Genomic DNA, 16,751 nt, shown 5'->3' on the forward strand with positions numbered 1-16,751 from the left:
GAAGCTCTTTCTTTGTGTTAAATATCAGAGAAATGGAGAAGAGTCATGTGAGTCCTTGCTATGCTGTTTGTGTGTCAGAGGAGGGAAGAAAGGAAAGTGAAAAGAATCAGGGAAAAGAGAAAAAGCAATTAGACAGGGCCAAGTGATCAGAATCAGTAAAGGAAATGGACCAAGAAATTTGAGAGCTGGAGAGGAAGGAAAGTCAAAGTGGGAGCATTGGTGATAGCCTTGAAAAGAGAGTAAAGCTAGGTGACTTGTTGAGAAGGGGGGGAAGTTGAAGGATATTATTCTCTTTTCTCTGGGGGAAAGAATTCTCTCATCACAGGAGGAATGAGACCTAAAAATGTTTCTGTAGCTTATTTTTAAAATGAGCTCTATAGTTTTATCCCAGTGTTCCCAATCCCTTGGGAATATTTGATGCTTTATTATTGTTTTATTCCTTGATACTCTCCTAATTTTTAAAATATTAGCTGAAATTTATATGGCCCCTTACAATCTACAAAATGACCTATGTATATTACCTTTGCTTCTTACCATAATCATGCAATAGAGGTACTATTGTTATTATGATGCCCATTTTATAGATGAGGAAACTGAGGCTCAAAGTAGTTTAGTCACTTTCCCATAGACACTTATCTAGTGTCAGACTCAGGATGTTGACCTAGGTCTCTCCTGATCCCCAAGTGTAGCACTCTTACCACTATGCAACATTTTCTCTGAGGTGCTCTTTAAGTTTTTATATAACACTGCATTTTTAAACATTAAAGTACATCAACATTTTCTTTAGAGAATTTTGAGGAAATCTTGTGACATTTCCTTTAAATGGTATAATATCCCAGGACATAATGAGGGTTCAGAAGTGGAGGGTCACACTAGATAAACAGGCAAGGATGGCTTGTGATCTACATCACTGGGGCCAGTGTTCACTTCAAAGAGATCGCAGAGGTCCCCTGAATTAACATAAGTGTAGTGCTTAGCAAACAGCAAAGTGCTATGTAAGTTTCCTCTCTCTAAAATAGTATCATCTGTTATCTTTTCTGTTCTTTCAGAATTGTCTCCACTTGGAGGTACCTTACAAATGAATTGTGGAGTGTTATTGCCAGCATGGAATTTTGCTATATGCAAAATTTTATGCAAAATCCATTTAACTTTTGGAACCTTCCCCCAGGCTTATCTTTTCTACCTCTTTTCATGCCAGTACCAGGATTTCTAGGCACCCACAGTTCTCTCATTTTCCATCTAGCTCAAAACACTTCCTTTCTTATACTTCTGGACTTGACTGTCTATTCAGGAATCCCAGTTCCTCCTAACAGAAAGTATTAAAGGAAGCCTCAGGGCAAATGATAGTGCCTCACTATCAAGTTTCATCCTTGGTCAATGGTATCTTGATTTTTTGTGATGCTCTGTCTTCCTCACCACAGTTCTGCTGATTCCCTGACTTTCCTGGCAACCTCTGACCTCCTAATCCTAATCCTTGCCTTTTTCATTACTATAGTTCATTCATTCAACAACCACTTAATGGACGTCCACCTTCTGTGTTCAAATATTGCAGTAAGCCTGTGGTGGCTTACAAAGATCAGTGAGACTCAGTATCTGCTTTAAAGCACCCGGGCTCAACCACACCTGCACAGGTACTGAAGATCAACAGAAACACTGGTAGAGGGGAGATATTTGGGCATTAAAAAGTGACCCAAACTCCAGGGCTGAGATCTAGTCAATGGGAATAATAGGGCCCACATCCTGATTCTCTGTGACTGACTTTACAAATACTGATTCCTTGAGTCTTTGACTTCCTATCCCCAAATCCCTCTTACCTACATACTTGGATTTGATTCCTTTCTTCCTCATTGGATAGATCCCCTTGGTGTATGCTTGCCAGCCAGACATTGCTCTGACTTGATCCATTTATGGTCCCCACACATCCTACCTCTGATATTTATCCTATTACATTTTTATGTCACAATTTGTCCATGAGCATCTACAGGTCTTCACCAGATTGGACCTTTTTGATGTCTTGACTGACTGCTCACCTCTTACGAGTAGTTATTGATTCTTCTTTGACTTTTAGCTCCAACTGTCCAGACTCAATTCCTTGTCTGTGTAGCTCCTCCTTTGAGGCAACCTCCCCCTCTCCAGCTCAGCTGATATGATAACACATGATGCAGTTTTAAATGTGTAATGAGGTTTGACTGTGTCCTGTGATTCTTTGATGAAGTATAAACTCATTTGATTGGGTCAAGAAAGCAGCAAGATGATTGGCTAATTAAATAAGTGATCTATACCTCTGGGGCCTTCAAATAGAGGAATTTCAGCAGTCAGTATCAAATGAGAAGGTTTTTGTAAAGTGCTTAGCACAGTGCCTGGAACATAGTAGGTACTATGTAAGTGGTTATTCCTTCCCCTTTACCTTAGGCAAGTTATTTCTCCAAACTTTACTTTTTTTTAAGTTGTAAAATGTAAGGTTAAATTAGATGATCTCTGAGGTCTGTTCTGGCTCTAAATCCCATGGTCTTGATGTTTTTTTTTTTTCCTTTGCGAACACCTTGGACTGATATCAGCCATTGGATTATACATTCTTCCAAAATACTTCCATTGGTCAACATTGTTATTTGCATTCAATACTTACTTCTGTGCTTCAGCAGATACTTGATTTTTATTGATGCAAGGACTCCTTACTTTGGTGTAGATTGCAACCCATTTACACTTTCTGATGCAGTGTAATTATTGTCCATGACCTCAATCAAGGCTTAAAGGCCTTCCTCTAGATCTTTCTTATGTTTTGAGAGTAACAGGGTTATCACTTGGCCATCAACATTACTCTTTGTTCTCCTTGGTTCAGCTCTTTTTCTGATCCTACATTCCCTAGATGAGATACTTTACTACATTTTTTGTGCATAAGTCTCTGTGGGGAAAATGCAGCAACCAACTATACCCTATATGTAAAACATTATTCATTTTAATAATCTGTGCTTAAGCAACATTTCTTTCTTTTCCTTCCTTTTGGAGGGCAAGCTAACATTTATTTAATCTACTGTTCATTCATCAAACTTTTATTATAAGCACCTATCATTTTTCAAGGCATTCTGTTCAGGCCCTTAGGACAGAGAGAACATTGATAGAGTCTCTGCCTTGAAGAAGTAGATGGACTTCCAGGGGCCAAGATGGCAGAGTAAGCAGTAAGTTACCATAACTCTCCCATATTTACCTCCAAACAGCCATAAAATAGTGCCCCCAGACAAATCCTGGAGCAGTAGAACCAGCAAAAAGACAGGATGAAACAATCTTTTAGCCCAAGAAGCTTGGAAAATTATCAGGAAAAGTCTGTTTCACTTGGGTAAAAGAGGAGTGCAGTCCAGGACAGGAAGTGTCCCAGCAAGCCAGCAGCAAACCCTACCTCAGCAAACCAGCAGGAGATCTTGAACCCCAGTGCATTGGAGCAGGCAAATACCCACACTGGGTGTGTGCTTCAGCATAGCTGGAGAATGGACAGATTCCAGCTCCCAACACCTGCCCCATGCTTCAACATAGCCCTGGCAAATAGCCTCCAGGGGCCAGACTTCCACATGCTTCAGTGTAGCCCTGGGAAATTCAGAAACACCCCACCACCCTCAGCACACTACAGACACCAGCCCTAGGACCCTCGCTTAGCACCAGGTAAACTGCCAGACCCCTATGGCCCTCAGTAGTGCCAGCCACTCCCCGCCCCACCCTCTCAGCAAAACATCAGACAAGAGGGTCCCCTGTGGGCCTCAGGGCAACATTAGTACAGCACCAGGTAAGCAGTCAGGGTCTGCAGCCCCTGGCACAAGAAGCCTGAGACAGTACCCCCTTTAATCCCAGCAGCAGAGATCAAATTTAAAAGAAAAGAAAAAGACTGAAAAAGATGAACAAAAAAAACAACAAAAAAAGAATCTTACTGTAGGAAGTTCTTATGGTAATAGGGAAGATCAAGGCACAAACTCAGAAGAGGACAGCTGTCCGAACACCTGTAGGCAAAACCCTAAAGAGAAACAGGCAGTGGTCACAAGCCCAGAAAAAACTCGTGGGAGAGCTCAAAAAGGAGCTCAAAAATCATATAAGAGAGGTAGAAGACAAATTGGGCAAAGAAATGAGAGTGATGCAAGAGAATTATGAAAAAAGAGTCAATGGCTTAGAAAAAGAAAACAACTGCTTAAAAAGAAGACTTGACAAAATGGAAAAGGAAATAGGAAAGCTAACTGAGGAAAAAACTCTTTAAAAGTTAGAATTTGGCAATTGGAAGCTAATGACTCTATGAGACTTAAGAATAAATCAAACAAATTCAAAAGAATGAAAAAATAGAAGAAAATGTAAAATACCTCATTGGAAAAAACAACTGACCTGGAAAATAAATACAGAAGAGACAATGTCAGAATCATTGAACTTCCTGAAAGCCATAATCAAAAGGAGGACCTAGACAACATCTTTCATGAAGTTGTCAAAGAAAATTGCCCTAATATCCTGGAACCAGAAGGCAAAATAGGCACCGAAAGAATCCACCAATCACCTCAGGAAAGAGATCTCAAAATAAAACTACAAGGAACATTATAGCTAAATTTTACAACTATCAGGTTAAGGAAAAAACATTACGAGGGGCCAGAAAGAAACAATTCAAATATCAGGGAACCACATCAGGATTGCACATGACTTAGCAGCTACAACATTAAAGGATCAGAGGTCATGGAATATATTCCAGAAGGCAAAGGAGCTAGGACTACAACCAAGAATCACTTATCCAGAAAAATTAAGCATAATACTTTAAGGGGAAAAAAATAGAAGGATTTCATACTTTCAAAAGGAGAAGACTAGAATTTTTCTAGGACAAAAAAAAATTTGATCTCCAATACCAAGACCCAAGAGAAGCTGAAAAAGGGAAAAGAAAACATAAGGCAGTGAAGTTGAACTGTTTATATCCCTAAATGGGAAGATGAGACTTGTAGTTCTTAAACATTGTACCACTAATAGTACAGCTACAAGGAATATACATAGAAGGTATGGGTATAAGGTGAATTTGAGGGAATGACATAAAAAATAACTAAGGGATGAGAAAATGGAGTGCACTGGGTGCAGAAGGAAGGGAAAAGTAGAATAGGGCATGAAAATGGGGCATATGAAAAACCTATTATAGTGGAGGGGAAGATGGGAGGGTGGGTGATGGGCATCACTTGAACTTTATTCTCATCAGGGATTGGCTTGAAGAGGGAATAATATACAATCAGTTGAATATAGAAATCAGTCTTACCTGACAAGAAAGTAGGAGGGGAAGAACTTAAGTAAAGGGGGGAGGGGGACTGACAGAAGACCAGGGGAGGTAGTAGAAAGAAAGAAGCAAAACACTGTTGAGGAGGGAAAGGGTGAAAGGAGAGAGAGAGAGAGCAAACAGGAGGAAGAATAGGAGGGGGAGAAATGCACAGTTAGTAATCATAACTGTAAATGTAAATGGAATGGACTTTTCCCTAAAACAGAACTGTATAGCAGAGTGGATCAAAAACCAGAATCCTATAATTTGTTGTTTACAGGAAATGCAATTGAAGCAGACACACACACACACACACACACACACACACACGCACAGATTAAAGGTGAGGGACTGGAGTAGATTCCATTATGCATCAGTTGAAGTGAAAAAAAGCAGGGGTAACAATCCTGATCTCAAAGTAAGAGCAAAAATAGACCTAATCAAGAGATAAAGAAGGAAACCACATCTTGCAAAAAGGTACCATAGACAATGAAGCAATATCAATACTAAAATAGAGTACCTGTCAGATCTATAGAGAAGGGAAGAATCCATGACCAAACAAGATAGAGCATTATGAAATGTGAAATAAATAATTTTGATTATTTTAAACGAAAAAGCTTTTGTACAGACAAAACCAATGCAACCAAGATTAGAAGGAAAGCAGAAATCTGGGTAACAATCTTTATAGCCAGTGTCTCTGATAAAGGCCTCATTTCTCAAATATATAGAGAACTAAGTTAAATTTATAAGAGTACAAAACATTCCCTAATTGATAAATGATCAAAGGATATGAACAGGCAGTTTTCAGATGAAGAAATCAAAGCTATCTATAGACATATGAAGACATACTCTAAATCACTTTTGATTAGAGAAATGCAAATTAAAACAACTCTGAGGTGCCGCCTCACACCTATCAGATTGGCTAATATGACAAAAAGGAAAATGTTAGATGTCAGAGGGGATGGGGGAAAACTGGGACACTAATGCATTGTCGGTAGAGTTGTGAACTGATTCAGATATTTTGGAGAACAATTTAGAACTATGCCCAAAGGGCAACCAAACTATGCCTATCCTTTGATCCAATTATACTACTGCTATGTCAATATCCCAAAGAGATCATAAAAAAGGACCTACATGTGCAAAAATATTTATAGCAGCCCTTTTCATGGTGTCAAAATATTGGAAATTGAGGGGATGCCCATCAGTTAAGGAATAGCTGAACTGTGATATATGAATGTAATGAAATACTGTTGTGCAATAAGAAATGATAAACAGGCAGATTTCAGAAAAAAAAACCTGGAAAGACTTATATGAACTGATGCAAAGTGACATAAGCAGAACCAGGAAAACATTGTATACGGTATTAGCAACATTGTGTGATGATCAACTATGAATGACTCAGTTCTTAGTGACACAATCTAAGACAAGTACAAAGGACTCATGAGGGAAAATGCTATCCACATCCAGATAAAGAGCTGGCAGACTCTGAATGCAGATCAAAGCATACTTTTAAAAAATTTTATTTTTTGTGTGTTTTTTCCTTTTATCTATTTCTTTTTTCACAACTGTGACTATTATGGAAATGTTTTACAAGATAGAACATTTATAAACTATATCAAATTGCCTACCATTTTTGGAAAAGGGGAGGGAAGGGAGGAAGAAAAATTTGGAACTCAAAATCTTGTAAAAATAAATGCTAAAAATTATCTGGACATGTAAGTGGGAAAAAATAAAATACTATTAAAAAAAGAAATATATGACAGAGAAGAATTATAGGAGATTAGGAATTATTGGGAAAAGGAGAGATCTAGAAGAAGAATTCTAGAAAGAGGAAGATAACACTTTAAATTGGGTGAATCAGATAAAGCTGATAGGATGTGGCACCTGAGCTGAGCCTTGAAGGAGGATAAGACTTCTGAAATGTGTAGGCAGGGGTCATAGACTCTACAATAGTACAGAGGTGAGAGATGGCACATGGATTTCAGGGAACAGCTGAAGTACAGTTTGACTATTATAAAGAGTGCCCAAAAGAGCGTAGTGTGAAATAAGGCTAGAAAAGAAGGTTGGAGCCAGATTATTTGGTATTACTTCTAGCTAATATCAGAATCTGTTCAAATGACCAATCCTGGAGTCCAGCCACTCCTGATATGACTTATATTTCCTTGTCTGAGTCCTTATTCCTCAAACTTGTCTGTGACTTTTTGCCTAAGATGTATCTTTCCATTTTGAATACCATTGTCTGGTCTATTTTTCTCCAAGTACCTCAGGCATTTTAAGTATTTGATTTAGGAGGATAAAAGACCTTCTAATTCCCTAACAACTTTTCCAAAAGTCAGCCCAACAGGTTTATTGAATAATCCAGTCCAATTGAATCTACATTTATTAAATGTCTACTGTTTCGGACACTGCTAAGTGCTGAATAATACATAGGATAATAGATTTAGAGAGCTGGAAGAGAACTTAGATGCTCCCTAGTCCAACTCTTGCATTTTGCCAATGAGTAGCTGTTTTCTCTTGTGACTCCTCCTGGCTCAGTCACCAACCATTTTTGATGCAGCAACTCCTCTTCTCCCTCACCCCCTCTCCAAACACAGGTACCAAAGGATCAACCAGGAGCTGCTGTTCCTGTATATTCTCCAATAGGAGGTCAGAAAAGTACATGAGGTCTATGGGAAAGGGTCAGATCACAGGTCCATCCCCAGACATGCTCCATAAGATGGCCTCCTCTCTTCTCATATGTACAGGTGAGGAGATTCCATTTCAGAGATTTAGTAGCTTGTCCTACCTAGTAAGTGATAGTGATAGGCCTTTAACTTGTACCCTTTGACCCTAAGTTCAATCCTCTTTCTATGACAAAGGAATCATTGGCAAAAGCATGTATTTTATACTTATTGGAGTATGAGTTTGAGTTCTTTCTCTCAAATGAGATCATGTATATAAAGTTTTTTGTAAACTTGAAACTGCTAAATAAGTGACTGTTGCTATTGTTATTATTTTGATGGGGCAGGGACTTCAATATAATTTTGTATCTCATGACATCTAGGGCAATATTTTACCCATAAGTATTTGGTGAATGAATGAAATATATGACTCATCTTAGAGAAAGTAATAAAACTATGTGGTCCATATCGTCCTTTGATTAATATACTACTACTATACCAAGGTGATTCGTGGGAACCTTAAGTGGAGAAGTGAAGAACAAAAATACTGGGTTTAATGGAAGGTGATTCTGTTGGAGCATAAGAAGAGTGACCGAGAATTTTCATCTGTTGAACTTCTCAGATTGCAGAAATCCCCTGCCACCGTTATTAAAAATGATTATTTTTAAAGACTTTGAGGTTTGCAAAGTGCTTTGTCTGGCACATACATGGAATGCCATCTGAGGAGATGCTGTGTTTCTACATGGTGGAAACCAGGGAGCTGCTTCTGATAGAATCATGATAATGTGGAAGAGATATTTATTGAAACATGGCAAAACTTCTGGAATGGGTTCCAGTCATGTGACCACCTCTTGAGGAGGAGGTTTTTTTGCCAGCATGTAGAGGAATTCATAAAGGCCTGTTAGTTTCAGCCATGGTCTCTTTACTTCATTTGATTCTGGGGGATCTCAGTGACTCCATCACTCGTGGTATTTGGAGAACGGAATTAAGTCTCTGACTTTGGGAGTTTTGAAATGTTGGGAGAGCAGGCTGTAGGAATCTGGAGTCAGAATCCAGAGTAGCTTTCTCAGCCAGTGAAAAATCATAGATCTTTGAGAGTGACCAGCAGAAAGATTCATTAGGAAGTTGTATGGCATTTGGACATGAACTTGGTGGGACCATTGCTGCTATGTAGGAAATGAGGTAGATGGTGAGGGGAGAATATGCCCTAGAGGTTTTAGAATTCTGGTTATATCTTTGAAGTAACTAGTTTTTGTTTAAAAGCTACTGATGTAAAATGGTGAAATGAAACTGGGGAAGGAATGATGCTAGTCATTGGCCCCCTAATAATGGGGCTAATAATACTATTAATATTAATAACAATAAATATAGCTGGTGGGGGTTCAAGCCAATGAAAGTATAGAAATGTTGCCCCAAGCCCCTCAGGGTACTCTGGAATCTTGTGAAGGGGGAACATATTACATACAAGCTATGCATACGTTATCTCATTTGAGCATCACAACAATCCCATTCAATTCAATTATATTTTTCACATGTGTTATTCCATCTTCTCTTTCCCTGATTTTCTACTGACTGTCCCTCAAAGCTATGACTGTTCCTACTTCCTCCTCACATCAGCCTTTTACCTTCCTATTTTCTCTTAAAGTTCAGCTCAAAAATGACCTCTTATATGAGACTTTTCTTGATACTCATCCCCCTCCCCAGTTGCTAGTATTTCCTGTCCCTGCCCCATTCTCATTGCCTTTTGTTTATTTTGTTATTTGCTCATTCACGTTGTATTTCTCAGTAGGCTGGCAACAAGCATTTATGAAGTACTTACTGTATGCCAGACCCTGTGCTAGGGGCTGGGGATAAAAATACAAGCAAAAAGGACCCTCAAGGAACTTACATAAAAAGGAGCTGATTGGGGGGTGGCAGAAAGGATTCTCATGCCGTGAGGGTGGGGGGAACATGGTATCCAAGGAAGCACAGCTGGGAAGGGAAGGAAGCTGAGTTGGCCTGGGCCCTTCTCCAAAAGAGAGACCCTAAGAGGAGCTCCCCAGTGAGAGAAGAAGGTGGCCCTGGCAGCAGGATGTTCTAGAGCAAAAAGGCCTCAGGCCACGGTGAGTGAAGTCCCAGCAGGGCAGGCAGCTGAGTCATGGTAATCCAGTCCAGTTAGAGAAAGAAGTGTAACTGAGAGGGCAACATGAGAAGGTATACTCCTTGAGAACACGAGCTTATTCTTTGTATTTCCAGGGCCTGGCACAAGAAAACACCCAATCGATGCCTGCCGACTGATAGAATTCAACAAATTCGTTTAAGTGCCTACTATGAGCCAGGTATCGTGTTAAACAGAGGATTCAAAGACTAAATGAAAATTCTTCCCCTCCCCCCAATGAGTTTATGTTGTAGGAGATACAGTGTGTACAACAGAGAAACAAATGCAAAATATAGACCACATGGACCATAGAACGCTAATACTGTCCTTAGAATTTTCTTGGCAGAGATACTGGAATGATTTGCCATTTCCTTCTTTAGCTCATTTTAAAGATGTGGAAACTGAGGCAAACAGGGTTGAGTGACTTGCCCAGGGTCCCACAGCTAGTGAGTGTCTGGGGCCGGATTTAAGCTTGTCTTCCACTGAGCCACCTAGCTACCTCTGGGCAAAGTCATACAAAGTGGTAAAATTCTACAAAGAAGTTAAGGGATCCCTAGAGGTAATAATCATCCCTCCATAGGCATCTCTCTAGCACCCAGGATACAAGCTGCTCCCTTTCTGTTCTGTTGGCAAGGGAATGACCTCAGGTTTGCTTCTTAGTCAAAGGAGGGCGTTGGCCTACCTTGGCTCCAGATTATCTCCCAGGTTCCTTCAAGCTCTAACATTCTTTGAACCTCTGATTTTCAGTCTCCCAGGAGGGAACTGAGGGTGGGATAGGAGAGGATCAGTGGCCAGGCAAGCTCTTAAAGAAATTTACAGCAGCCAAGTTTCCCCTGCCTAGGTTTCAGGAAATGACTGCATGCAGTTGGAATTTACAATGGGAGGGTGAGCGAAGCCAGCCAGCCACCACCTCCCCTGTTAGATAGCTCCACATAGGCCCCTTTCACAGGCTCCATTCAGCCTGGAAGCCTCCCTCCCAAGGCTCACAGAAAAGCTTGGCTTCTGGCTGGCCCCCTTTTATTTTTCCTCGACTGCTTTTCCCTTTTCACAGAGGACTCCCAGGCTGCTGTCTGCTTGGGGCTGGTGTGGGCCTCGACTTGGCAGGAGAGAGCCAGAAGTACACTGTGGCCCACAAAACCAAATTGGCTCTGGGCCCTTCCCTGGAATAAGGGAGCTTTGTGCTTTTTAAAGGCACTGAAGTCTTGGTTTCTCAGGCTTTGCTTATCCCTTCCCCCCTTTCTTCTTTCCCAAGACTCCGAACAATAAGCAGCTAGTTAAGGGTCAGTGGGGTGTGTGTGTGTGTGTGTGTGTGTGTGTGTGTGTGTGTGTGTGTGTGTGCGCGCGTGCTGTGGGCTGGGGATGATGGGGAGAGTTGATATTTAATGAAAAGGGAAAGTAGGGACCTTTCTGTAGCCTGAGAGAATGTTTGCAATTTTGGAGCAGGAGTGATCTCTGCAAACTCTTTTTGACCCAATATAAAAAAATAATTACCTAACAATTAGAACTGTGTGAAAAATATAGTTGCTGAGGAGCCCTGCCTGGAAGGCATAGGATCATAGATTTAGGCCTGGAAGGGTTGCAGAAGTCATTTAGCCCAACTCTCTCATTTTACAGATGAGGAAACTGAGGCCAAGAGAGGTGAGAACAGATGGTTAATAAGCATTTTGAAGCATGTACTGTGTGATAGGCACTGTCCTAAGCTTCAGTTATACAAATATACAGACAAAAAAAGATAGACCCTGCTTTCAGGGAGATTACATTCTCATGGAAGAAGACAACACACAAAAAAGAAGGTAAACATTTGAGAGGGGGACAGATGATAGAGAAAGTCCTGACTGCAGCTTGAAGAGGAATGAAGACATGGTTGTCCAACACACATTCCTTAAATGGAAGTTCTAGGTAGAGCCATCTAGTCAGAGGGAGAGGCCAAAACCAAGAAAGGCACTTCTGATGGCTGCACTACAAGTCTTCGGTGACCTTCCACTATGGAGAGTTTTCTAGGGCTTGGTAGAAGCTTGGAGTGGAGTCACCCTGGATGATCACTTGTTGGGACTATTATGAAAATAAGAGCATAATAGACTGTTATGTTGATAATTTATGATCATTTTCATTGAGTCTGGATCTGTGATTTCATGTGTAGGAGAAACATCTTCCACTGCCACAGATCTGTAACTCATAGTATTAGAAAGTTGCCTGACACTGAGAGGTTAAATAATTTGCTCATAATCATAGAGTGACTATAAGTCTTCCTGACTCCAAGGCCTTTATGCTCTAAGGCATGCACATTATTCATAACACTCTTTTATCTCTTTTTTATCTCCATGTATCTATATCTATATAAGGTGGTTGTTATTCAGTCTTTCAGTTCTGTCCAACTGTTCATGACCCTGTGGACCATAGCATGCCAAGCCCTTCTGTCCTTCACTATTGGGGGTCCAGACTTATAATTTGATCAATGTTGGGAGCTCCCATCAGGAAACTCCCTCTAGCAATGCAGTTGGACAACTTTTCTACAATTTATAGTCTGAGAGAGCTGCCTGAGGTTAAGTGAATTGCCCAGAGTCACATTGTCAATACATGTCAGATTTGAAAACTGACTCCTGGCACTGAGATTAAGCAACCCCTTTCTCTACTTCTGTTAACTGTCTATCATTTGTATATTGAAACTATGAAAATAATAGACATTTTATAAGGCTTTAAGATCTGCAGAGTGCTCCATATACATAGGGCATGTTGACATTGGAGCTACTCTGTTAAGCTCCACTAGTACTGGCAGGCTGGTCTCCAAGAGCAAGGTTATAATCTCCCTCTCAGGGTTCTAGGATTAATCCTGAGGGGCTGGAAGATTTCTTTCTTAATGCTATAGCTCATGAGCCCCCACTGGTGTGTTTCCTTCCATGATTATTGGTTCATATCAATTAATCAGCCAGACAATTAACTTTTAGAAAGGGATATTTACAAAGGTGGTATAGTGAGAACAGTTGGTACAAAATATCATCTTAAAAGTTCCACTACAGAATCTGGGGAAAAGAGGGCTCAATCTTAGATGTGGTAAAATGGGCAACATAGATCTTGGAGCTCCTTTAGCTGTAGTTCTCAAGATGTTCTCTTTGGGTATAGCATAGCTTTTCTGCAGGTCTCTTTGTAGAACCTGAGTCAGTCTGTCTTTGACTCCAGATGTAGACATCTCTCTTCTCTATCACCAGTCACTGGGATGCCTTGGTTCCCACTAGTGGTTTGAGATGAGCTTCAGAGGATGAGACTAAGTCCCTTAGCCAATTCCTTTTGTACCTATGACAATGTCTAGGCATTTTTTACACTTAGAGAATAATCACAGATATGTTTTCATCTGATAAATGTCTGGGCAAAGTGGATGATGCACCTTCACTTGATGTACGTGTTAGGAGTAAATGAGATGGGGGTAATTTTGTTTTACTCTTTTTGGGAGTCTGATACTTCAATCTCAACAACTTTAAAGGAACGTGTGGAGCTACCAAATAGTCATAAACAACTCCCTGTCTGTGTTTCTTGGCAAGCCAGGCTAGGACTTAGGCTCATCCTCTTGGTGGTGGTCATTTGCTCAGAAAGAGTTGTAGCAGCTGTATGGGCCTTCTCCCCTTTGCCAACACTCAGTGAGTGAAAGATCCAGGATGATCAAACCTCTTTAACTCACAAGGTGATCTCCAAGTGCAAGTCACAGTCATCTCAATATCGACTCATTCACCTAAGATCAGGAAAGAAAAAACAAAGAAGAAGTTGTCTCAAACTCAGGATGAGGTTCACCCAGGCAGGACATAATCTTTAGCTGTCCTGGGCTCACGACTCTGAGGGGGCTGGGGTAGAGAATAGGTCAAATTCCCTTTCTCCTAAGCCCTTTTGGGAAGTCTAGTGAAAAATCTCCATTGTGGGAGATTTGAAGGAAGAAAAGGAAAGGGAGGTGGAGCCATTCTCTTTTTAAAGCTCCTCAGACTCACTGGCCGTTTTGGCTCAGCAGTTGATAAAGGGATTGCTTTGTCATCCTATCTCAAGGTTCCATCCTTTAGCACTGTCACACAATTCCAAAAGGACCCAGTGGCTTGAGGGTAGGTGTGCTATCTTGTTTGTTGGTACTTGTAAAGAGCTATGCTGTATGTATGTATGTACGTACGTACCTACCTACCTACCTATCTATCTATCACCACCACCACCATCATCATCTCAAAGTACCAAGCTCTCCATGCGCTGAGCCATGCAGTGTGTATGTCCCCTTTGCAGTCTTTGTTACATTTCATCTACTCTAGCCTGTTTGCACTCCTCTGTCCCTGAGACTCACTAGTTCATAGCTGGCATGAAAACTCCATCAATAAGAACTCAACTATTAGAGAAGAGGAATTTACTAAGATGGTTTTTAAAAATGTTTTGTTTTGTTTTCATACACGGGATAAAGAAAAAGCTTGAAAATGCAAGCTGTGACTAGAAACTCACTTGACATGATTAAAAAACAGGAAGTAGTTTGGGCCAGTGCAAAGATGGTCGGGCTGCTTTAAGTCAGGATATGAATTTTAGTTTTGACTCAGCAACTTTTTAGTGGTTGTTATTTTGGGTAACACTCATAATCTTTCTGATCCTTAGTTTCTTCCTCTATTACATGACCCTTATAATAACCACCTCCCAGGGTTTTTGGTGAATCCTATGAGCATGATACAGACTGTGACCCTTCCATGCTTTAATGAATGGTCTCCTTGAGTTGCGGTGAAAAAAAACTCTCTCTAAAACAAAAGGGTTTGTGCTCTATCTTTAACCACCAGGGGGTGCTACTGCCCAGCTGCCTGCGCTCATTCAGTAATGTCAAGCGTGACTTGGCAGTTCCAGGTTCTGGATGGGCAGTTAGTTGTGAGTGCACCTAACACCAAGGGCAGTCTGGGAAGGCACCAGGCTTTCTGTGGTTCTCAGAGAGTTGGTTACCTTAGCCTCTGCCTCCACTGTGGGTGGCTGCCCGTAGTAAATCTAGGAGTGGGGGCAGGGTATCTTTTTTCAATTAGACTTTAATGCTGGGGGAGGGGGAGAGGGTGGCATGGTGGTGTGAGCTGGTAAATGTTTCACCAACCAGTTTTCTAAAAAAAACCAAATACACTTTTAAATCTAATCTGAGTTACTAACATTTTCTCTATCATGTTCTTAAATCTAGATGAACAACAAAACAACACTTCAAGCCCTGACTGGTAGCATTTACTGATTTCCAAGATGTAAATGCTTACATTGGAAATTTAACAATTGACTCTCAAGAACGCACCCCAGCATTTATACCTTCTGCTAGATCCCTGCCCCCCCTAAGTTTTGGTAGATTTCAATCATGTGACATAATAAAATCAACCACACAAGTATGGTTTGCTGTTGTTCAGTTTTTCCCGTTGTCTCTGATTCTTGGTGATACCATTTGGGGTTTTCTTGCCCAAGATACTGGAGTGGTTTGCCATTTCCTTCTCTAGCTCATTTTACAGATGAGGAAACTGAGGCAACCACAATTTAGTGACTTGCCCAGGGATTTGAACTCAGGAAGATGAGTTTTCCTGACTCCAGGCCTGGCATTCTATTCACTGCACCACCTATCTGCCCTATGTTGATAATTCAGTCCTTACCTGTAAAATGGGGATAATAACAGTACTTACCTGGCATGATTGTCATAGAACAAATGAGATAATGTTTGCAAAATGCTTAGAACAGTTTGGGCACTTAAATTCAGACTGCTGGGAGGGGAACAGCATTAGCCATTTAGCTATAGCCCTGGCTATCTGTGTGCTCTATGTCCTCACCAGTATTGTTGTTTAGTCGTGTCCGACTCATCTCAACGTCATTTGGGGTTTTCTTGGCCAAGACACTGGAGCAGTTTGCCATTTCCTTCTCAAGCTCATTATACAGATGGGGAAACTGAGGCAAACTGGATTAAGTGACCTGTCCAGGGTCACACAACTAGTGTCAGAGACAGGATTTGAACTCCAGTCTTCCTGACTCCAGGTCCAGTGCCCTACATCATCCCAAATCTTTGTCTCTGTCCTGTCTCCTCTGATTTGTCTACCAGTACACCTTTCCCACATTAAAAATATTTGGTCTCTCATTTCCCACCCTCCAGCATCTTCATGTTTCAGCCATAAGCTTCTGAGAAGGAAGGGTTACTGAAAGATCAAGGAGAGGCATGTGTATGTGTGTGTGTGGTGTGGCCAGTAGCTTATTTTCACACGTTTGATGGAGCAAATTTTCAGTAAAGCAGCAGAATTTGGACAATTCATTGGAGCTTAACATAATGGAGTTTGCCCTATATAGACCAACATGATCTAAATTCACATCTGTATTTCCCATTCCCTTATTTCATACACTTGCACTCTATCTCCAAAGTCTATTTCTTTCTTGTACTACAAAACAAAAACATTGGGTCAAACAACCTTAGGAAATGATCACTGATTCAGTGCAATTCCCTGCAATTTGATTCAATTCAATTCAAAGCACTTCTACTATATGCCAAGGGCTGTGCTGGGCACCTGGAGTATAAAGACAAAACAAACAAACAAAAAAGTCCTCGCCCTCAAGGAGCTCACCTTCTTTTGCTTTAATGCAAGCAACCAATCATGGGGTATGAGCAATTACCAGAGCAAAGAGGAAGAGAGCCCTAAGACTTGGTGGGTGGGGAAGGCCTTGTGAAGAAGGTGTCCTTTGGAGGAAC

General features: G+C 40.9%; 1 long non-coding RNA gene across 4 annotated transcripts in view; it reads left to right on the forward strand.

Annotated features, from left to right (window-relative positions):
- Positions 1–15,414, forward strand: part of LOC138158085 (uncharacterized) — a 39,100-nt gene extending 23,686 nt beyond the window's left edge. For all 4 annotated transcript variants that reach the window (XR_011167550.1, XR_011167547.1, XR_011167549.1 and 1 more), the window contains 2 exons: positions 10,153–10,235; positions 15,222–15,414. This is a non-coding gene — a long non-coding RNA (uncharacterized lncRNA). The remainder of the gene's footprint in view (positions 1–10,152; positions 10,236–15,221) is intronic.
- Positions 15,415–16,751: the final 1,337 nt, after the last annotated feature.

Source organism: Petaurus breviceps, unplaced genomic scaffold (genome assembly GCF_028583685.1).
Source record: "Petaurus breviceps papuanus isolate PSGF00001 unplaced genomic scaffold, PetGlider_PUasm1.0 174, whole genome shotgun sequence".
Lineage (NCBI taxonomy): Eukaryota > Metazoa > Chordata > Mammalia > Diprotodontia > Petauridae > Petaurus > Petaurus breviceps.